The 22,917-nt window shown below is 36.0% G+C and overlaps 1 protein-coding gene across 15 annotated transcripts in view; it reads left to right on the top strand.

The window, feature by feature from the left end:
• The window catches only part of SLC25A21 (solute carrier family 25 member 21), a 481,661-nt gene that overhangs the window by 248,073 nt on the left and 210,671 nt on the right, over nt 1–22,917 (top strand). For 9 of the 15 annotated variants that reach the window (XM_078448316.2, XM_078448323.2, XM_078448321.2 and 6 more), the window contains exons 1-4: nt 2,117–2,208; nt 3,550–3,591; nt 4,283–4,306; nt 19,838–19,896. The exons of 2 other annotated variants lie outside the window; for them this stretch is intronic. The gene's annotated coding sequence lies outside the window, so the exon portion shown is untranslated. Of the gene's footprint in view, nt 1–2,116; nt 2,209–3,549; nt 3,592–4,282; nt 4,307–19,837; nt 19,897–22,917 lie in introns of those variants that run through there. 4 more of the 15 variants (XM_060619559.3, XM_060619563.3, XM_060619556.3 and 1 more) reach the window with 2 other exon arrangements.

The following is a 22,917-nucleotide window of genomic DNA, read 5'->3' as shown; positions in this document are numbered from 1 at the left end:
TAAGCGGCTGACTTTGGCTCAGGTCATGATCTCGCGGTCCGTGAGTTCGAGCCCCACATTGGGCTCTGTGCTGACAGCTCGGAGCCTGGAGCCCGTTCCAGATTCTGTGTCTCCCTCTCTCTCTGACCCTCCCCCATTCATGCTCTGTCTCTCTCTGTCTCAAAAATAAATAAACGTTTAAAAAAAAAAAAGAATTCATTAGGCCTAAAAATCCATAAGTTGTTTTATGGAACATTTGAAAGCAAACATATTCATTTTCCCATATGACTGATTGTAAGTCCTGAATTAATAATTATCAGTAAAAGTTGTTTTCCTAGTACATGGGTAATATGTGACCAATATTTATTGAACAAAAAAGAAATGATGAGTGAATTAACTTTGGTTAATTTTAAATTTCTTTTGGATTAAGTGTCATAACATAATTGCTAGTGCTCCTCCTTTTCTATTTTTGTAACTTTACTGTAATTATCTATGAAACCCAAAGTGCAAGAATGGACTAAAATAATTAAAAGTGGCATTTGTCCCATAGACACTTAAAGGAAGTATGATGGAAAATCACTGCATGAGAATGGCCCAGGTTTTGGTGTTTTTTTGTTTTTGTTTTTGTTGTTGTTGTTGTAGTTGATTTTTTTTAAAACACTTGGTACCTTCTCAACATGTGGAATTTCTCTAATAATATTTATATGAGTTTGTTTAGAGATTCTGTTAGGGTAGCTATCCTGATGATAAGGAATATTTAACTTGCCAATAATTTCAGAATGGTGTAAATATAAACATAGTTAAAATGATTTGAATTTATATTTAAAATTTTTATTGAGTTATAATTGATGGATAACATTGTATTAGTTTCAGTTGTATAACGTAGTCATTCAGTATTTTATGTACTGTAATGATCACCACAATAAGGCCAGTTCATCCATCACCAAACAAAGTTACAAAACATTTTTTTGTTGTGATGAGAACTTTTAAGATTTACTCTTTTGGTAGCTTTCAAATATGCAATACAATATTACTGACTACAGTCACCATGTTGTACATTATATCCTTATCACCTATTTATTTTATGATTGGAAGTTTGTACCTCTTGATCCCTATCACCCATTTTACCCACCTCACAATCCCCCTTCTCCTTGGCAATCACCATTCTGTTCTCTGTATCTATTTTGTTTTTTTTTTTTTTTTATATTGCACATATAAGTAAGGTATTTGTTTTCCTCTGACTTAATTGACTTAGTGTAATACCCTCAAGTTCCATCCATGTTGTCACAGATGGAAATATTTCATTTCTTTTTTTTAAGTAGTATCCCATTATATATATTACTATATATAATTACTATAGTATATAATTTATATATGGGATATAATAATATACAGTAATATATATTACTATATATATGATACATTGCTATATGGACTATATTATTATATTTAGATTACTATAATTACTATATATACTATATAGTATATATATATTATAATATATATATTATATATAATTACTCTAGTAATTACATATAGCATATAGTGTATATATAGTATAGTATAATAAATATTTAGTATATACTTTGTATATATTCTTTATCCATTCATCCACTAAAGAATACTTAGGTTGTTTCCTTATCTTGGCTATTATAAATAATGCTGCGGGGCACCTGGGTGGCTCAGTCACTTAGCATGTGACAGGTCATGGTCTCACAGTTCGTGAGTTTAAGCCCTCCATCAGGCTCTGTACTGACGACTTGGAGCCTGGAGCCTGCTTTGGATTCTTTGTCTCCCTCTCTCTCTGCTCCTCCCCTGCTCATGCTCTCTCTCTCTCTCTCTCTCTCTCTCTCTCTCTCTCAAAATAAATAAACATTAAAAAATTTTTGTAAATAAATAATACTGCAATGAACATAAGAGTGCATATGTCTTTTTGAATTAGTGTTTTTATTTTCTTTGATAAACACCCAAAAGAATTACTGGATCATATGTAGTTGTATTTTTAATTTTTTTAGTAACTGTCATAGTGTTTTCCATACTGGATGTACCATTTTATATTCCCACCAACAGTGCATAGAATGCCCCCTTTTCTCCACATCCCTGCCAACACTCATTATTTCTCTCTTTTTTTAAGGTTTTATTTTTAAGTGATCTTCTACACCCAACGTGGGGCTCAAACCTACAACCTCAAGATCAAGAGTTGCATACTCTACCAATTGAGCCACTCAGGTGCCCCAACACTTGTTATTTCTTATCTTTGTGTTAAAAGCCATAGTGATATCTCATTGTCATTTTGATTTGCATTTCTCTAATAATTAGTGAGTGATGTTGAGCATCATTCCATATGCCTGTTGGCCATCTGGATGTCTTCTTTTGGAAAATTGTCTATTCGGATTCTTTGTCCCCCCCCCCCTCCCTTTTTTAAAATCAGAATGATTTTTTTTTTGCAACTAAATTGTATGAGTTCTTCATATATTTTGGACATTAGCCCCTTGTCAGATGTATGATCTACAATTTTTTTTCCTATTTGTAGGTTGATTTTTCATTTTGTTGATAGTCTCTTTTGCTGTGCAGAAGCTTTTTAGTTTGATGTAGTCCTACTTACTTATCTTTGCTTTTGTTACCTTTGCTTTTGGAGTCAGAAACCATTTTCGTGACCAAAGTCAAGGAGCTTATCATCTGTATTTTCTTGTAGTAGGTTTTATGGTTTCAGGTCTTAACATTCAAGTTTTTAATCCATTCTGAGTTAATTTTTGTTAGTGGTGTAAGACAGTAGCCTTGTTTCATTCTTTTGCATATGACTGTCCAGATTTCCCAACACTATTTATTAAAGAGACTGTCCTTTCCCTATTGTATATTCTAGTGTCCTTTACTATAAATTAATTGACCATGTATGTGTGGATTTACTTTTGGGCTCTACATTCTGTTTCATTGGTCATTATGTCTGTCCTTATGCCAATATCATACTGTTGTAATTATTATAACTATGTAACATATTTTGAAATCAGGATGTGTGATGCCTCCAGCTTTGTTCTTGTTTCTAAAGATTGCTTTAGCAATTCTGGGTCTTTTGTGGTTCCATACAAATTTTAGGATTGTTTGTTCTATTTCTGTGAAAAATGCCTTTGGGATTCTGATAGGGATTGCATTGAATCCGTGGCTTACATTGGGTAGTATGGATATTTTAACAATATTAATTCTTTCAATCCATGAGCATGGGATATATTTCCGTTTATCTGCGTGTCCAGTTTCTTAAATTATTTTCTTATAGTTTTCAGTGTACTGATCTTTTACCTACTTGGTTAAATCTGTTCTTAAGTATTTCATTATTTATATATGATTGTAAATGGGATTATTTTCTCAATTTCCTTTTCTGATAGTTCATTATTAGTGTATAAGATGTATAAAAATTATGTAACCTGCAACTTTACTGAATTCGTTTATTAGTTCTAACAGTTTCTTGGTAGAGTGTTAAAGGTTTTCTCTCTATATAATTATGTCATCTGGAAATAGTGACAGTTTTACTTCTCCCTTTCTAATTAGGATGACTTTTATTTTTTTCTTTCCAAGTTTCTCTGGGTGGGACTTCCAATACTATGTTGAATGAAAATGGTGAGTGGGCATCTTTGTCTTGTTCCTGATCTCAGAAGAAAAGCTTCCAGCTTTTCACTGTGGCATATGATGTTAGCTGTGGGCTTGTCATATATGACCTTTATTATGTTGAGGCATGTTCCTCTCTGCCTACTTTGTTGAGAGTTTTTATCATAAATGGATGTTGAATTTTGTCAAGTACTTTTTTCTGCATCTATTGAGATGATCATATGACTTGTATCCTTCATTTTGTTAATGTGATGTATCATGTCAGTTGATTGGCAGATGTTGAATCATCCTGTATCCCTGGAATAAGTTCCACTTGATTACAGCGTATGGTCCTTTTAACGTATAGTTGAATTCAGTTTGCTAGTATTTGCTTGAGGAGTTTTGGATCTATGTTCATCAGGGACATAGTCTGTGATTTTGTGTGTGTGTATATGATGTCTTTGTCTGGTTTTGGTATCAGGGTAATGCTGACCATGTAATATTTGCTTTATATATGTAGGTGCTTGTATGTTGGGTGCATATATATTTACAAATGTTATATCTTGTTGGATTGACCCCTTTATCATTATGTAATGTGTTTCTTTGTCTTTTACTTAGAGTCTTTGTTTTAAAGTCTCTTTTTTTCTGATATAAGTATAGATACACAAGCTTTGTTTTGGTTTCTGTTTACATGTAATATCTTTTTCCGTCTCTACAATTTCAGCCTATGTGCATCTTTACATCTCAGGTGAGTGTCTTATAAGCAGCATATAGATGAGTCTTGTTTTTGTTTTGTTTTGTTTTGTTTTATCCATTCAGACACTCTGTCTTTTGATTGGACAAGTTAGTTCATTTACATTTAAAGTAATTATTGATAGATATGTACTTATTGCCATTTTGTTAATTGTTTTCTGGCTGTTTTATAGTTCCTCTCTGTTGCTTTCTTATTCTCTTGCTCTTTTTCCTCATGATTTGATGACTTTCTTTAGTGTTATGCATCGATTCCTTTCTTACTATCTTTTGTATATTCACTGGAAGTTTTTGCTTTTTGGTTACCACTAGAATCACATATAATGGCCTATATATATAACAGCCTATTTTAAGTTGATAGCAACTTAAGTTTGAACACATTCTAAAACTCTACATTTTAACCACACCCTGCTACAATTTGTTTTTGGTACTACACTTTACATCTTTTCATTTTGTCTATCTCCCACTGGCTTTCATGAGGAGAATGCAAGGTCAGGGCATGCCTGCCTGCTTTCACACAGTGGCTGGAAGGCACAGGGCCAGGGCATGCCCACCCATGCTGTCAAGGGAGAAGGAGAAGGCAAAAATGGCACCTACCAGCACCTCTATTCCCCAAAGAGAGTTCCAACAGTCCCCTGCCCTCCAGAAGTCACTATAATATAACAAATGAATCTTTTCCTATAGTCTAGGCACTTTTCAAACTGATGCTTTTGTGCTGGCCCCTTGGGTGCATGAGTCTGCATACAAACCCTTTAAGAGAGTATCTCCACTCCATTTGGGACCCTCCATTTCCTTTGGGTCCCCTGTACATGAGCCCCATTGGTTTTAAAAGTCAGATATTTTGGAGGCTCATCTTTCTGTTGCAGATTTCAAGTGCTGGAGTACCTGATGTGGGTCATGAACCCCTCATTCCTCAGGGAGAAGCTCTGTATTTGTGAGATCTCTCCCAATTGTGTGTCGCTGTATCAAGGGTGAGATTTTTGGCAAGACCACATCTCTGCTTCTCATATCCATGTCAGTGTGGCTCTTTACTATTTGTAATGAAAGAGCTGTGCACCTAGTTTTCACATCTTCTTCAGTGGGAACTATTTCATACGTCACTGGAGATTCAGCGTCTGTGGGAAGAGGTGAGTTCAGGATCTTCCGTGCCACCATCCTGGATCACCACCCCCCCCCCATATTTTAAAAAATTATATCATATTCCTGCCACCTGCGTGTGAACATAAAATTTCAAATGGAGCCTGCTTTATAATTCTAAATTTTCCATGGATATTAAACTGTAATTGATACCAGGAATTATTTTACCTGGATCAATAGTTTTTTTGATGGATGTATCTCTGTAGTAGGATAGATATATTGTCTAGAGAACATTTGCCCTACCACAAAGGTAACTAGAACTAGGGGCACCTGGGTGGCTCAGTCAGTTAAGCATCCGACTTTGACTCAGGTCGTGGACTCGCACTTCGTGAGTTCAAGCCGTGTGTCAGGCTCTGTGACACACTCAGAGCCTGGAGCCTACTTCAGATTCTCCCTCGCTCTCTGTTCCTCCCATGCTCACGCTGTCTGTCTCTCAAAAATAAATCACGATTAAAAAAAACTTTTAACGTAACTAGAAATATGAAGTTCTTAAAATTAACAGTCTCCGGAAGAAATATTAACTGGTTTACTTCTCAAGACAGCAAAACTTCTAAACTTGCTTCTTCAACTACATTTTGTGTGTTTGTGTTTATTTGACTGATTTCCAGAGCTGAAATTAGCAATCAGAAAAGTTTGCAGAACTGACAAAACAAAATATCTTCAGGACATCTTTACAAAATAACAGCTTTTATGGTAGTGTAATTTTGTTTACAGAGAATGAAATTCATTGGCAAGATCTTTACTTTCATTCATCACTATTCTTTGTCTTTTGTCTTTAAATATGTGATATAATAATTTGGTCTGTGGTCTTTAGCAAGGAAACATTTGATTGCAAATCGAGTGTATGTATATGATTCAATCAAAACTTATACTATCTGTTCTTTGGCCTCCTGTGTAATTACCAAAAATTCAGTCCTTGGTATTTCAAGTCTTTGAGTATCCATACCCAAAGACTTGAAATATCCATAAACATACACACACACACACACACACACACACACACACACATCACACGTATGTATGTGTGTGTACTGTGTGTATATATTTATATTTATATTTATTTCACACACACCACACACACGTATGTATGTGTGTGTATTGTGTGTATAAATTTATATTTATATTTAATTTATTTCTCCCATTCCACGCTAGGAATACCAAGGAGGAATTTTAGAATTTCAGTAGATACAGGAATTGCTGGGACTTAGGAAATGCCATTATGAAATCCTGACCCCAGAGTAATATATTATTTCAATGTCAGTTTGATATATCTCTTAGCAAGTATTCATACAAAAGTTAAAATATACTTAGAATTCATTCAGTACTTCTAAAACTGGATTAGGAGTTTTTACTAAAAAAGATGGCTCAATAAATATATTATGTTTAAGCATGGATAAAGAAATCTAATGAAGATATAATCTAATAAGCAATTCACTAATTTTTAACACGGAAATAGCTGTTTAAATCTCACTCCAAAGCACTTTAAAGTAAGATATTATACCTAATGGCAAAGTGGATTTAGTAAATAGTTTTGGTTTAAGATTTAGAGAAGACTGGCATCTGAGGTTATAAAACTGATCATGTATCTTCTTTTCTTCTTGAGATAATTATTTCTAGGAGCAATAGGAAGACCATGAACTCTGTTTTGGTGTCTATGGTTGGACTCTATCTCTTTTTAATGTCTTTTTTTCTCTGTTTAGTTACTATCTAGAAGTTCTGACTGATCACATAAAACCTTTTTCACAGAGGAGGGTAGTTAAAAAAGAGAGAGAGAAAGAAAAATTTATGTGTCTTACACTTAAAAGGATCTTTTGGCTTTTCCCTTTACAGCTTCTTTTTCTTCCCCACCATTTGGTGGGGTTTTTTTGTATGTGTGTGTGAATGTTTTTCATTAGTTATTTTAAAGGTAATAAAGATGTGTGACAAAGTTATAGCTTCTGCATTTTTTTCTACTTTTACAGTTGTGTTGGTTTCTGATCATCTACAATGAGAAAGTATGAAATTTATTTATATTAAATTGAAGGTTATTTCTAAAAATGGCTCTAGATTTACACAATTATTGTGGACAATATTTCCCTGCCCTTGGTGAAATCCTCTCTTTAAACTCCTCTGTGTTGGGCTTTCTCATCCTGCAATTCTGAAAACAATTCTGATTCAAGTCCAGCCAATTCCCTAGGTCCAGATCGGGAGTCTGTAGTAAATTTTGTTTTTCAGGAAGGATTTAAATCAACTTGAGGATGATAGCTTTTCAGTAAGTTATTTAGGAAACTGGGGATGTTTGAGAAATAGTTGCTTATCATGTTGAGCTTGGCATTTTGGAGGAAAACCATGGCATCCCACAATCATCCCTTGATCTCTGTAAAGACATGTGATTCTAGGGTGGGTGACCCACGGGTCTGACTAAGTGTAGCAAGGCTGTTTGTGGACATCTGGAGCTCAAAGTATGTCTAACATCTGCTATACTGATGTTAAGATTTTTTGCAACTTTTTTAGCTCAATCTTTATAGTAAATCTTATACACTAAGGAAGCTGGCCTAACCTAAGGAACTTATGGGGCTTTGCATTTTATATTCCTTTTTAGAGAGTGTACTTCTGCATCACAGTCACATAAGGAGCCTTTGTCTCTTCCCCAAAGTCTAGTGCCTTGAACAATGCAGATTGTTCATACACACAAGTGATGCTAAATCACACATCTCAGACCCTGAAAACACTTATAATCATGAAATGGCAAAAAGCAATAAGATTGTGATGCCAGTTTCAGTTTTTCAGATGAGAACATTTAATTTGCTTTTAGTCAGGTTGTTACTGAAAATGAAATCTTCATTTTCCAAAACTTCACCTTTGTCTGTAAATATTTTTAATCTTTTCTACTAATGGTACAATACAAGGTACCTCTTGGCTTTTATATAATTAGCATTATTTTTGCCAGGAACTTAATTATTTTCTTTATAAATAATATTTCACTAATGTTTGACTAGGGACTAGTCAAACCATAATGCCATTAGTTTGCCTCTATAGTTTATGTCTTATTTATATAGCTCTGAATCCAAGAACTGAAGCATCTTTCAGTGCTTTATTGCTACATTTCTTTATTTACTATATTCAACATTACTAAGTTGCCTTCTGTGCACTATGCATTGTGATAGATGCTAAGGACCAAAATGTGAATAATACATAGATTCTGTTTTTTGAGGAGCTTACATTTTGGTGGGAAAAGGAATACATATGTACAAAATTATTGTAAGAAACAGGATATAAATAACAAATTGTGGAAAAGAGGCTTCTCTCTGTTTAGAGTTGCCCAAGTGGCATTCAAAAGGCAGATAGGAATGTGGGGCATTCTGACCCTTGGTGTCCAGAAGGCCAGGGTCAAACAAGATATGCAGTTACTTTTCTAGGGTCAGAAAACAGGAGATACACCAAGGGAGGGGGTTGAATATTGGAGATGAAGTCCTGGACAAAAAGATGGGGTTTAGGTGAATCTTTTCTTATGAGTAGTGGGCAATCAATGAGGCAGTGGAACATCAATATCAGATATGCAAGAAGAGTGAAGAGAAGCTTGAAGCAGAAAGAGCCATAGTGGAGGATATTGTTCAAGTCCACTCAGAAATAAGGAAGGCCTGACATTTGATAAAGACAGTAGAAACAGAGAAAGGAAGAGATTTAAGAGAAATCAAGGTGTGAGAAATCCCACGATTTAGAGGGCTTCTAGGTTGAAGGTGAAGCTTCTGATTTGCATTATTGTGTGTAGGATGGATGGGGGGAGCCAAAGGAGGAGGAGGTTGGTGGTGGGGCTGGGAAGAGAGATGAGAGATTCTGTTCTGGTCAGATTGAGATTTAGGTGCTCAAGAGACATTCAGGTGGAACTGTCCAGGAGATCATTTAAAAGCTGGCTCTGAGCCATAGAGAGATCAAATCTAGATAATAGATCTGGAACTCAACAGTTCTTAGGTAGTAGTTATAAGCTAATTACCTTAATTTTGTCAGAGTATGTGCCCACATTTTCAAAATTAATTGAACTGAGTTTATGTCATTTAAACAAAATTCACAATTTATGCCATTATGGCCTACAATCAAACAGCATCTCTTTATGTGTTTTAGTGGAACCCACCAACATATTCACATTATCCACAGTTGTTAAATAGTGAATTTAAATTAAACCTCAATGAAAACTATGTTGGAAATACATTGTGTGTTGTTTGTTTTGTGCTAGAACACTATGAGTAGCTTTGAACTATATATGTGTAAGAAAGAATGAGAAATACTTCTATTTATTTTCCCTGATGGTGGGGTTTATAATACATTAATTTATGAGAAGATAAAGGACAAACAGCTTGAATGAGAAGTGATCTCATGAGACAACATCTGAGCTCTTTTTCATGTCATTTTATGATCCCCAGGATGCTAGTAGCATTGTCAGAGGCCACTTGTATTGACAATAGTCCAGAGTCTTAAATCTCTGTTTTTTAGTTGGTGAAATTTTCTCATATTGCTGAGAATCCAGGAAATGCTATAATCAATTTTTTTTAATCTAAAAGCCACCTTTTATTTCTTTGTTTTCTCAAATCTTACCAAAGTTTTTTAACATTTCTTTTTTATTTCTATAGTCTTTCCACAGATATCCTTATGGACCCACTTCTTACCCGAGAAGTAATGTAGGCAGTAATGTCCTTTGAGCGTATGACTCTCAACTTGATTCTGACAAATTATTTAGAGATGCTGATTAGGTTACACAGGGGCCATGACCTTCAGGAGTTTTGCTGATTTGTCTGGTGGTTACCAGTCATTTTTCAAGGTCAACAAGCAGTGAGAAGGTCAACAGTGCTAAGAGAAGCCATCATATAGTGTGTAACTTGGTTTGAGATAGAATGTTGACCTCTTGTCATTAAAGAGGACATGGGGCAGATCACAGCCAAGGCTGATGCCTAAAAAGTGTGATGATACTTCTAGGGTGTCACAGCAGGAATCTCAATAGCTGTTCAATTAAAGTCAGATGTTCCGGAGAAGAGGGGACGTGGCATGCATTACAATAAGCTGAAGGGCATGATCCTTTCACTTTGGAGGGATAGAGAGTCTTACTCTGATGGCCATGTGGTTCTTAATTAGAAGAGTTTGTTTTCTGACAAGACGAACAATATTAGTTTCTAGCTCCATAGCAAAATGCTCATGGTGGATTTTGTGTGATTATCTTATCTTTGGTTATAGAATTGTCTCTAGCATCTCCTCATCCAATCTTCTCCACCCCTTTTTGCTGTACTCCTGCTGTAATTAAGTTTTGAGAGAGAAGAGAGAGTGTGGGAGTTTGCCCTTGTTAAAGACAGGTTAATTCTAGACATGGCTTTACATGTTGACATTTCCCAGTTAGCTCACAGCTCATAGTAGAATTCTGTTGAAACTGTGCCATGATATACTGCCAGCAAGTGGGAGTGGTGAAAAATACTAGGAAGGCTAGTGACGGCTAAAATAACACAAAATAGTACTGCTGTCATCACCTGTTTCGGCAACACAGCCCTTACCAACAGTGCAGCAAGGAGACCCCTACATATTTGATAGTATATTAAGGAAGAATAGTTAGCTTGCATCATTCTGATCATTTTTAGAGTGAAAAAATAGTTTTTTTTAAAAGAGAAACTAAATAATTTTATATTAAACAAGCTGGCCACTGGATGGTTTACCTACCCCCTTTATTTATTTTTATTTAAAATGTTTTGTCTCTATTATCCCTTTCAGTTTGAAATCAACTTTCAGTTTCTTTCCTTCAGGGAGAAGACAATCAGTCCTTTAAAGTGCTTGCTTTGTGTAATAGCCAAATTTTAGGGAAATATAAATTAAAACCACTTGCTGTGATTAAATTTGAAACTAACAAATACTTCCATGCATGCAACATAACCATTTTTTTCCTGACATGATTATTTGGTGCAAGATACCCTATTTGTAAAATGTTTGCATTTGGCTCATCATAAAAGGTGTTTTCTTTTTTTTTCTCTGAAAAATACCAATTAGCCCTGATTATGTGTTGTCACTCGCTTTATGTTCTTTTTCCAATGCAAAGAAAAAATAAACAAAACACAGAAGTTGGTCTTAAATATCAAAGATCAAACAAGATGAAGAAAAAAACCCCTTACCCTATGGACTCTTGGAAATTAAAATATAAAAGTCTCCTGAAATAGCCCTGCTTTATGTAATGTTGCTGTGAAACACAGGCAAAAGCCTGTTTATATTAATCATCCTTTTCTGTAGCTTCCATTGGCAATCAACTGCTGCATTTCAGCTGTAAGAGCTTACCTTACCAATGTTTTCTGTCACTGGGTAGTACTGGAAAATGTTTTCACAGTCCTCAAATATACCAGATGGAGACTATACTGTCTCCCAAACACTGACAAATCATTTATTAATTTTCGTCACGGTGATTAAAACCAGTCAAGTATAAGGGAATCTGGAAGCAAATTAAACACGTATTTATTCTAAGCTGGAAATTTCCTTAAAGTCTTTCTGATTTGCAGAAAGTTTATGTTCATTTATTCTTGTTCACCTTCTGCCAATGTCAGTGTATTTAGCATTTAGCTTTCAGGTGGAAGATCTGCCTTAGAAGAGTTGCTTAGAAGAGTTGCTTATTAAGGGAAACCCTTACATAACTACAACTGTCCCATATTACTGTGACTTCTTATTACATGACCTAGCAATATTCTGCATAATCATATATTGTAAAAACCTAATATTTCTTGGAGTGTGTCTGTCCTTCTTAGAATATCCCTCAAGCTTTACTGTGATAATTCAGAATGTTCTGACCTATCTGATTCTGAATTTCCATGTCTATCAAAGACACACCCACATGGTGCTTTCCATTCATTCATACTTAACTTAGTACCTAAGAAAATTAATACTTAGCATTTGCTGTGATTGATTTACTCTGATTACAATTAAATGATCTATAAAAGGTTCTTTTGACAACATACGATTTACGATAGACTAAGGAATCACTTCACTCAGACTTTTTACCCCCTATTTTTCTACCACTAATAATGAAAAGGATTATAAACATCTACTCAAACAACTCGTTCTTATCCTTCCTAAGTCAGTTCAGACATCACTACTTCTACCTCTACTGTAAGGTGTTTATTCTTCCCAAGATACGTTTTGGATTTTAACTATGTAAACAATATAGAAGCTTATATAGTAGTTTTTGTGTTAGGAATTTCTCTCTCTCTTTTTTTTATGTATCATTTTCTGGTCCTTAAACCCATATTGTATAGGTCAAAAGTTTTTTGAAATTGGAAGGAAAGAAATGACTTAAAATAACAAAAACTTAAAGTTTCTCCATTACTTAAAATTACATTATTACTTAAAGTTACATTATTAATATTATCTCTTAATAGAATGAACAGATTTTCTCAGCCATTGGCAGGTGGAAAGGCAACCCAGTGGGTGGCTGCTGGGGAGAGAAGGGAGAAATGTTGCCTTGAGGCCTCCTTCTACCCAGGGATTTATTCTTTCACCAAAGATACTATATGATAAAATCAATTTTTAATAAATAAGTCTTGTTCTGAAAGTCCACACAATCCAGTGTGGGTGGAAGAGAATTAGGAGGTAGATTGGTGAATACAACATTAGAATTCACTGTGATACATTACAAGAGAGCTAAGATGTGCACCTAACTTAACGAGGATAGTCCAAGGAGGACTCCTGCCTAAGAAGGATTACCTTTAGCCAAGCAGAGGCTTAAAATCTTTGCAAATTAACATGTAGGCAAACGTTTACCCACAAAAAAGTTTATGCATTAAACATTAATTTGTGTTTGTATATTAATTTTAAAATAATCTATAGATTTATCTTCAATTTTAGACTACATCAATTCAATGTATTCATTGAATTCAATTTCTAGAAATGGGAGTTTTGAGTGAGACTCATTTTTAATGAGACTGTATATTCAGTAATGCTTTCAGTCAGATTCTAAGGCCTTAACTGCCATAATCAACTAGGATTTTATTAGTGCCTGCTGCCTGTAGAGAGGCACCAAGTGCAGCAGAATGTGGGGCAAGATCTTGGACTCAAGTTAGATGAACTTGAGCCTGGTCAGGCTCTGACGCTTACTAGCCATGACCTCCAGCATGGTTTTTAGTACATCCCCATACCTCGTACAACCTTATGGTTGTGAGGAGCAAATGTATGCAAACTGCTTGGCATGGTTACTGGTACATAACATTTGTGCAATAAATTTTAACTATTTGTTGAATGATTGAATGAGTAAACATTGTTGTTATAAATTCTTAACAGAGTTAGTGAAATAGGTCTAATCCTTTCTACAAATTGGTTCTTGTGGTAAAACTGAACTTTCTTGGCAATGGATAGGTAGTTTATCAGTTTTTAATTCCCAGGATATATTTTTTATTTAAGATAGATAATAAGTCATGTAGTATACCACACAGAGAAGACACATTTTATAAATATGGATTTAAGACAGTAAGTAGCTATAATCACACAGTAAAGAAATACTCAGTGAGATACATAGAGATATAGACCTAGCTAGCTAGCTAGCTATCTGTAATGATTTTTTAGGAAGGTAACTGTAGCTCAGGATAGCAAAGTGGTTAAGAGCACAGACTAATTGGGTTTTGTTAAAACAGCCATTTTTATCATGTCTCACAATTCTGCAGGTTGCTTGGACACACATGGGTAGTTCTGCTGGCCTTGATTGGAGTCTTTCATGCAGTTACAATCAAATGGTGGCTGCAGTGGCAGAGATGACTCCCTCACGTGGCTGGCTGTTGGCGTAGGCTCTTGGGCAAGACTGGAGAGTCTCTGTTCTCCTTCATGTGGCCTCTCCATCTGGCTTAGACTATTCAGCACATGGCAGCTGGATCTCCAAAATAAGTGTGCCAGCTGAGAAAATACCAGTGTGAAAGTGGCTTATTAAGCCTCTGCTTACATAACACATGCTAATGTCTCAGTGTCCAAAATCAGTCATGGGGTGAGCTTGGAGTCAATGGGAAAAGGCATTCCACCAGGACCGGAATGCTGGGAGGTATAGTTGATTGGTGACCACCAAAGTAATAGGGCACAACAGGGTTGGATCCCAACTCTGCCTCTTAATAGTTGTGGGGGCTTGGGAAGTTATTTCTCTTCCCTGTGCCTCAATCTTCTCATTAATAAAGTGGGGAAAATTTGGTATTCTCTTCAGAGTGCTGCTGTGAATACTTTTGTCAGCAATGAGTTAATGAATGAATTAATACACAAAATATGTGCAACAGCTTTGATATATAAAAGCACTGAAAGTAAGCTAGTTTTAATAGTGGTGATGATAGTAATAGTTGTAGTAAGAGTAATAAAATTATTATTAGTAGAAGCAGCAATAAAAGTAAAAAAAGAAATATCATTTTAGGAATAGAGTACAGCTTCACGACAACTGCTGATTTAGTTTCACAAGAGCTTTTAAAATCTCTAGTATGTTGATTTTTAGAAAGCTAACAGGTTGGGTTTGGTTTCCCTTTGATCATATTGAAAACTAATAAAATTTACCTCACAGTTCAGGGGCTAGAAAACACACACTGAAAGATACATACAATTCATTTAGAGAAGCAAATCAGAATTTACAAAATACAATAAAAGGATCTTTGATTTAAGGAATTAAAGAGCTCTTCCCGGTTCAGTTAAGAGTTTTACAGATCATTAACTACTTGACAGGTCTGTTCAATAAAGAAATGAGTATAATTCCAAAATAAGCCACTAATGAGTTTTTAACACCTCCAAGGTACTTCTTAGGAAAGTACCACAAATAGAGGCTAAGAAATAATTAATATTTTTAGAGATATACCCCCTGGGATCAAAAACATCTACTCAATCACCCCAGGCGATAATCTCCAAATTATTTCTCAATTCCCAATCAACTTCTAAGTATCTTTAATCCCTTTCTCTCCATCCCCGTCACCACTTCCCAATTTCATGGACTAATCTTTTTTTCATCCCTATTAATGTAAATCTTCTAACTGGGCTCATGAATTTGGTCTCTCTGCATTGTAGTTCTGCTGCCAATGTTCTCTTTCTGAAAACAAAGATGAGATCTTGTCACTACCCCACCATCTCTCATCTTCCAACACTTTGAGACTTATTTCATACCTGTAAGGTCCAAACTGCTCAGCAGGATGGTGAAAGCTCTATTTTGATACTTAGTAAATGCTTAATAAGAGGCTGTTAAATTAAAGAATGTCCCAACTTGGGGTCTATCATAATCTATTTATGGAGAAGTGCCTGTCGGGTTCTTGAAATAGGAATGACCCTAAGGTCCCTAGACTTACACTTGGATTGCCTGCTAGCTTTTATGAATATTTAAAGTGAAATAAGTAGTATCTCAGTTAATCTACTAGCTATGCTTCCTCAAATAAGAGCATTTGACAGTCTGATACACCTGAATAATTAAGAGTGGTACTTATATACCTTTACCATGCGTGATCACAAGTTCTGTATAAGAGCAATGGCACCCTCCATTAAGGCTATGATTTGCATAGTAAAAACTTGATAAAGCAAACTTGAATTCGCTGGAATGGTATCATTGTTTGTATTTAGCTAGGAGAGTTTGTGTTATGCTTCCACTTTAAAAAATCAGTGTATTTTCTTGTTTTGTGATGTGATTAATTGTTAGTAGCTTATTTGATGGCTTGCCAAATGTAGTAAGGGCACTGGACATTTGTTTGCTAATCTGTTTACAGGAGAGAGAAACCTTGTGGAGTTTTTTTGATGACTGTGTTCTTATTAACTTCTTTTAAAACGTGCTTAACTCATATAGTCTCTGTCACCAGTAATTTTTCTTTTTTGCAGTAGAGTTCACTCTGTTTTCTCTGAAATTGTGTCCTGAATGAAAAAACCCGAATTTAGAATAACACTGTTCATATGCCAGTGCCTCCTAAAAATGGGGGGTTGGGTGGTGAGAAATTGCCAAATACTGTGGGGTGCCATGGAGCACTGAGACTGTGAGCTTGGGTTTTTTTTATTTAAAAGACAAGTGCAGATTAATATGGCTTGCTACAATAGGCAGGGATGAATAGAAGACTGATATAAAAACAGAAGAATCATGTCAGGGTGTTGGTATTCTTTGGGGTTCTGTCCTAGTCCCTCTTCTTACTTTCAGACTCACCCTGAAGAGTGTTATCCCCTCCCATTGTTTCCATGGCCACCCACATGTGCATGGCTCACAAATGTGTATCATCCCACTTGGGTGCCTAGCAGGCCCCTCACCTTCAACATGTCCCTAACTGAACTTGTCATTCTCCTCAGAGCTGTTCTTCAGTGAATGGTTCCATCGTCCATCATCCTCAGGTCTCATATATCTCTCCCTCCACCTCTCTTATTCCTAACATCCAATCCATCCTTTTCTCCACTTCCCAAGTGTCCCTCAAGTGCCGTGCCTTTATTTCTACCCTTTTAGATATTACATCTGTTGTCTGGATGATCCAATAGCCTCTTCCCTGGCACCCTTGCCTCAACCATTATCCCAACCCTAATCCATCCTTTCTGTTGTAGCCTGATGCCAAAAAGCAAATAAATTGATTATGTGAGTTACTCCCCCTCTTAAATCTTTTCATTGGCTTCTCATGTTCCCTGAGATAAATTTAGTGTTCCCTAACTTAGCTGAAGATCCTCCAGTGTCTGGCTATATCCTATGTAACTCTCCATCCCTATTTCACAGCACCCTCACTCCATGCTCCATCCTGCACTATCTAGAATGGTAACTGCTATACACATATGGCTATTTACATTTAAATTAATTAAAAGGAAACAAAAACAAAATATCATTTCTTCAGTCATAATAGCCACATTTTGTATGCTCAGTAGCCACACATGAGGCTAGTGGCTGCCATGTGGGATAGCACGGATTATAAAATGTTTCCGTAATTGCAGAAAGTTTTATTGGAGAGCCTTGTGTTGAAATCCTTTCATTTCCCAGAGCTTTGCCTTCTTCTCTCATTTATACTCTTTTTTATCCTTTGCCTGGAATGATTTCTAATTATTCTTTCCTCCCATCAATGCCTTGTGATTCCCCACCATCATTTTTTAATAGACTTTATTTTTTTAGAGTGTAAATGAGGAAAAGATACAGAGGATTCCCATATACCTTCCACTCCTATACACACACACAACACCTCCCATTATCAACATCCCCCACCAGAGCAGTACTTTTGTTAGAATGGATGAACCTACATTGATGCATCATTATCACCTAAAGTCCATAGTTTATATTAGGGTTCACTCTTGGTGATGTACATTCTATGATTTATAACAAATGTATAATGACATGTATCTATCGTTATAGTATCATAAGGAATACTTTCACTGCCCTAAAAGTTCTCTGTGACCTACCATCATTTTTTACATATCACTCAACTTCTCTAAAATACGCTCTTCATCTGCTAACAAATCAAGTCCAAATTAGACTGCAAAGCTTTCTCGTATCTCCCTCCTCTGAAGTCCTATGAAATTACAGAGTTGAATATAAAGTAACCAGGACTTTTTAAACTGGAGAATAAATCAGAATTTATTCACAGCGTTGAATATTGAATAGTAGCTTATTTCAAGGCACTGCCTTAATCAAAATATTTTTTGGATACCCACTCTTGGAATTCTCTTCAGAAATAATTTGTCTTTTATAAAATGATTTCATTAATATGTGGTGACATTTCTTTAGGTATCAGTCTCTGTATTCACTATTCTTGGTTCTATCTGATACTCAGTTCTTTCCAGAAATTGAATCTGTCTTCAAAATTACAACTTTAGGTGTTTAAAAGTTATATACAACAAGGGAATCCCATAGAATCCAAAAAAGTTTTTAAACCTTGGCAATACCTTTTTCATGTTTATAGGCAGTGAAGGTGACAGCTTTGAAAAGGATCACACTCACTCATGTTGGTTAGTTCTGATATGTTTGTTTAGAAACAAATAAACCAAAACCTATAGGCTATGGTATCATTCCTTCTCAGATGTTTACAGGTAACTTGATGATTACCTGGTACATTGCATTGTAAAGTTGAACCTATTTTCAAATTTTAATTAACGTTTTTTTGTTTATGTATTGTACCTCGAAGTACTTGATAAAAACTCCTTGAAAGCAGACTCTTAATCATTTTTAATGTTTTCCATGGCACCTCAATTACTGCTAACAATAGTTAATAAATAATTAATACTTTGCAGTTTCCACAGCGTACCTAGAAATATGATCCCCTATTTCCTTACACAGTCCTGTAAAGTAGGCATTTTTCCTATAATCCCCAACCTCTAGTCAAAAGAAAGTGGAGGTTGGGGCATGGAGTGTGCCATTCTGGGCCTATATGAAGTAAGCTAACAGGCAGAAACAGGAGCTATCTAATCACTTTTGGATTTATAGAGGATACAGTGGCTTTTCCTTTATCCATGCTGGTGATGCATTTTTAAGGGGCCATTGTAGGCCCTTAACAGCCATTTTCCTACTGCTGATACAGGGTACTGACTTACCAGAACCCATACCTTTCATTCACTCATCCATGCTTTGTAACCATGTTGGCCATCAACAAACAGTGCAACTTCACTGATTTTTCAGTAGTATGTGCTCAATTTTTTTTTTGTTTTGATTTAAATATAAATCTTAACAGGATTCTCTCAGAGGCTGGGTTTTGGGGGTATTTTTTTCTTAGATATTTCTGGGACTTTTCAATATGTGGAATGAACATGTATTGCTCTTAAAATTAGAAAAACTGATGGGGCGCCTGGGTGGCTCAGTCGGTTGAGCATCCAACTTCGGTTCAGGTCACGATCTTGCGGTTTGTGAGTTCGAGCCCCACGTCGGGCTCTGTGCTGACAGCTCAGAGCCTGGAGCCTGCTTTAGATTCTGTCTCTCTGTCTCTGTCTCTCTCTCTCTCTCTGCCCCTCCCCCACTCATACTCTGTCTCTCTCTCCTTCAAAAATAAACATTTAAACAAATTTTAAAAATAATAAAATTAGAAAAACTGAGCGCCTGCATAGCTCAGTTGGTTGAGCATCTGACTCTTGATTTCAGCTCATGGTCATGATCCCAGGGTAGTGGGATCGAACCCCGTGTCAGGCTCCATGCTGAGCATGGAGCCTGCTTCTGATTCTCTTCCTCTCTGCCCGTCTTGCCCACTGACGTGCACTGTCTCTCTAAAATAAAAAATTGAAATAAAATTAGAAAACCTTATTTTTTTACTTGAGTCATTTAGATTTTAATAGCATCTTAAAAACAAGAACAGTTAAAAATTTTTTGAGAAGTCAAATAGTGGACACTGTAGGAGTATTGTTCATTTCTCTCAAATCATAGCAGAGTAAGTATTGCATTTCACTTCTCACATGTTAACTTTTATAACCTGATTATCTACCTCTACCTCTTTATAACAAATGACTTTATTTTCAGTGTGAGAAAAGACTTGCTACTTTACGATGGAAACTCCAGGTGACTTCTATATATCCCAGGTAACTCCGCGTTTACTGTGTTCTTCTTCCACATCACTCACTCTTTCCTAAGTCACACCCTGAACATTCCTCCCATTTTTTTAAAATTCATATATAATTTGAGACATATCCATTTCTCAGGTTTGGCGACAGTTCAGGACCAAGGGACAAGGTCACAGAGATTATAGACTGTTGAATGTGTGACAAGGCGGCTCATAAAGAATCTGGTCAGATGTCCTTCATTTGCCTGTAATTAACTACAGCTGCTTTTTATGTTGTGAGCTGATCTTTGATCTGCTTTCCCCTTCAGACCTCTGTGCACAAGGTAGTTAAAAACAAACTAGGAGGCCAATTTTAAAGACAAAAAAAAAAAAGAAAAAGAAAAGAAAATCCCTTCGGGGTAATCAAGTGACAGTTGAAGCAGCCATAAGCTGTTAGCTTTATTCATTAGAGAACTTTAAACATGTCAAGAAATAGAATAATGTCCCTGCTATTAGATCAGCCTCAACAATGAAGATTACAACAGCCTTGGGACGCATGAGTGGGCAAACTTTTTGTGAAAACAAGTTTATTGAGGAGCATTGTACTATAGTGGCACAGAATCTAGCTTACACAGTTTCATAGCAAGAATATTGGTTCAATATGCATCGAGAAAGTTGGCCCTCTAGGAGTGGCAGATTTACAGTGCAACCTTGCTCTAACCCAAATGGCCCCTGCAATTAGGTTAAGAAAAACTTCCTACAGGCTCTACCGCTCGAGTGGATGGCCTCTGTTACACCACATCGCTCTTGCCGAAACATTTACAATAGTGCATGATCCAGCATAAATTTTAGTTTGGTAATGACCATGTAAATCTTGAAATCTTTCACAGGTTTATGTAATTGATATGGTCTTCTTCTGAATCAAAATTCTAATGTCAATATCAACAATCTTAAAAATAGAGCATTCCTTAGAGCAAATAATCTTGGACTAGAGTTTAAGAACTGTATTGAAAGAGGGTCAATTCTAATCATATCTAAGTGGATTCCCTGGTATCATTTTTTTCTTCTTTATCGTAATCTGTAGCAGCCTACTCATTATTTGGGGGCTCTTAATAACATGAAAGAATATTTGATTTAAAAGGGAGAACATCTAGAACTTCCCAAACCTTAAATTTTCACCATGCATTTTCAATTTTCAAAGTGGCTCTTCCTCCTAGTAAGTTCCAGAGAAAAGTCAGCCTTATGATATCTCTTGTCACCTACAAAAATTAAGAGAAACAGACACCTTCCTATATTTCATATTTTTCTTATTCTTAAAAGTGACATTTTTGCTCAGGTCAAAATTAGGAGGCTCTTTCAGTTGCTGATTCATGTCAAGTTCTTCCAAATGATATGTTAGCAATCCATTTATTCCTTTATACCTAATTGATTTGTACAAGCTTAAATTATGAGTGAGGGTCATGACTTTCCATTGGATAAACTTATGGCTTTTCCCCAATCACATCACTTACCTCTTTTTTGGATCTTGTAATCATGTTGTGTGCCTTGCCCTTCAATATTCCTTTTAGAGGATGTTCTTTCAATGAATAAGAATTTGCTAATCTGAAGAGCCGTATGTGTGGAGAATATACTTTGTCCTTTAATACCTGAATGTTTATTCTAAATATTCCATGTTTGAGGTTTGAAAGAACTTTCTAAGAAGAAAAAGAAGGGGAGGTGACACCTTATTTTATATATTTTCAAAACAGAATGATTATACTCAGTTAATCATATATGATTTAGACTTCATATCTATAGGCTAGAGACACTTATGTGGCCAAACAAGGGAAGCAGGAGGGCCAGATTCAACAATGGGATACAGGGGGCACATGTCCCTGTACTCAGCTCTGGCTAGTTGTTGTCTTGCAGAAAGGTGACTTAGGGATGCCAGATATTTCAGTTTTTCAGGTAACCTGAAATCTGATTTTTTTTATGTGAAAATTCCTGATTTCTAAATGTTGACAACCAACTCATTCTTGAAAGAACACTGTGTGAACTGAACAAAACACATCTGTAGACTATTTTCTGGAGGTAGTGCCTCAATCTTCTTTTCAATGCTTATTGCTTGGGCAAGCTATGACATGGTTTTCAAAAAGTAGATAGAAGATTTTGAGTTCCTTGTGGATGATACTGTGTAATCAGAAGTGTGCACACAAACTGATAAAAAGAAATAATGGCATCAAGGTTAGGAATAGCAAATGCTTATATAGTGATGACTTATAGTCTTTCACGCTCTAATGGATCCTCAGAACACGCAGTAAGGCCAATAGGACCATTATTTTTATTCCCATCTTATAGAGGAGGAAATTGAAGCTCGATGAGTCCTTATTTCAAGGACACAGAATCTTTAGAGAAATTGTTGAAAGTCATGGATTTCTCTTGTCATAAAAATGAACACTAAAAAAGAAAAATTTAGCATGTAATTTCTAGGAATTCGTGGACACCTTCCTCTTTCCAAAGTTCAACCACAGGTTAAGAACCCCTGGAATAAGTGATCTGTGAAACTTGATACAGAGCTCAAACAGAGATTTTCAGAGGTGTGTGTGTGTGTGTATGTGTGTGTGTGTGTGTGTGTGTGTTTCTACTACATGCTTCCCTCCTTAGAGAAAGGCACAGTTGAGACAGCAGCCAATAGAGTAGAGCCTTCCCAGGCTGAAAAGCCATCTGCAATTCCATCCCTGCCCCCCCATCCCCACTAGAATGACTAGATTCTGAGATGAGGCTGGAACTGGGGAGGATGCCATCAGTAGTACAGCCGGAACCTTCACCATCATGGTCTCTAGAACACTTCTCAGGGTTATCTGAGAAGTTTCAGAGTTACAAATAGTGATAGCAGCAAGAAGAGTAACCACTGTTTATCCCATGATTATACTATGTCAGACACTGTGCTGAGTGCTGAAGTCAGTACAGTTTGTGCCTCCATCACACAGATAAGGAAATTGCTAAACCAAGATTATCATTCAGACTCTGCATCCAACACTGTTAACCACTCTAATTCTGCCTTTCCTTCTGGAGTGAGCAT

The sequence above is a fragment of the Panthera onca genome, chromosome B3 (assembly GCF_046562875.1).
Source record: "Panthera onca isolate mPanOnc1 chromosome B3, mPanOnc1 haplotype 2, whole genome shotgun sequence".
Taxonomy (NCBI): Eukaryota; Metazoa; Chordata; class Mammalia; order Carnivora; family Felidae; genus Panthera; species Panthera onca.
The sequence above is the reverse complement of the archived record's forward strand: the minus strand, read 5'-3'. Positions and strand labels throughout refer to the sequence as shown.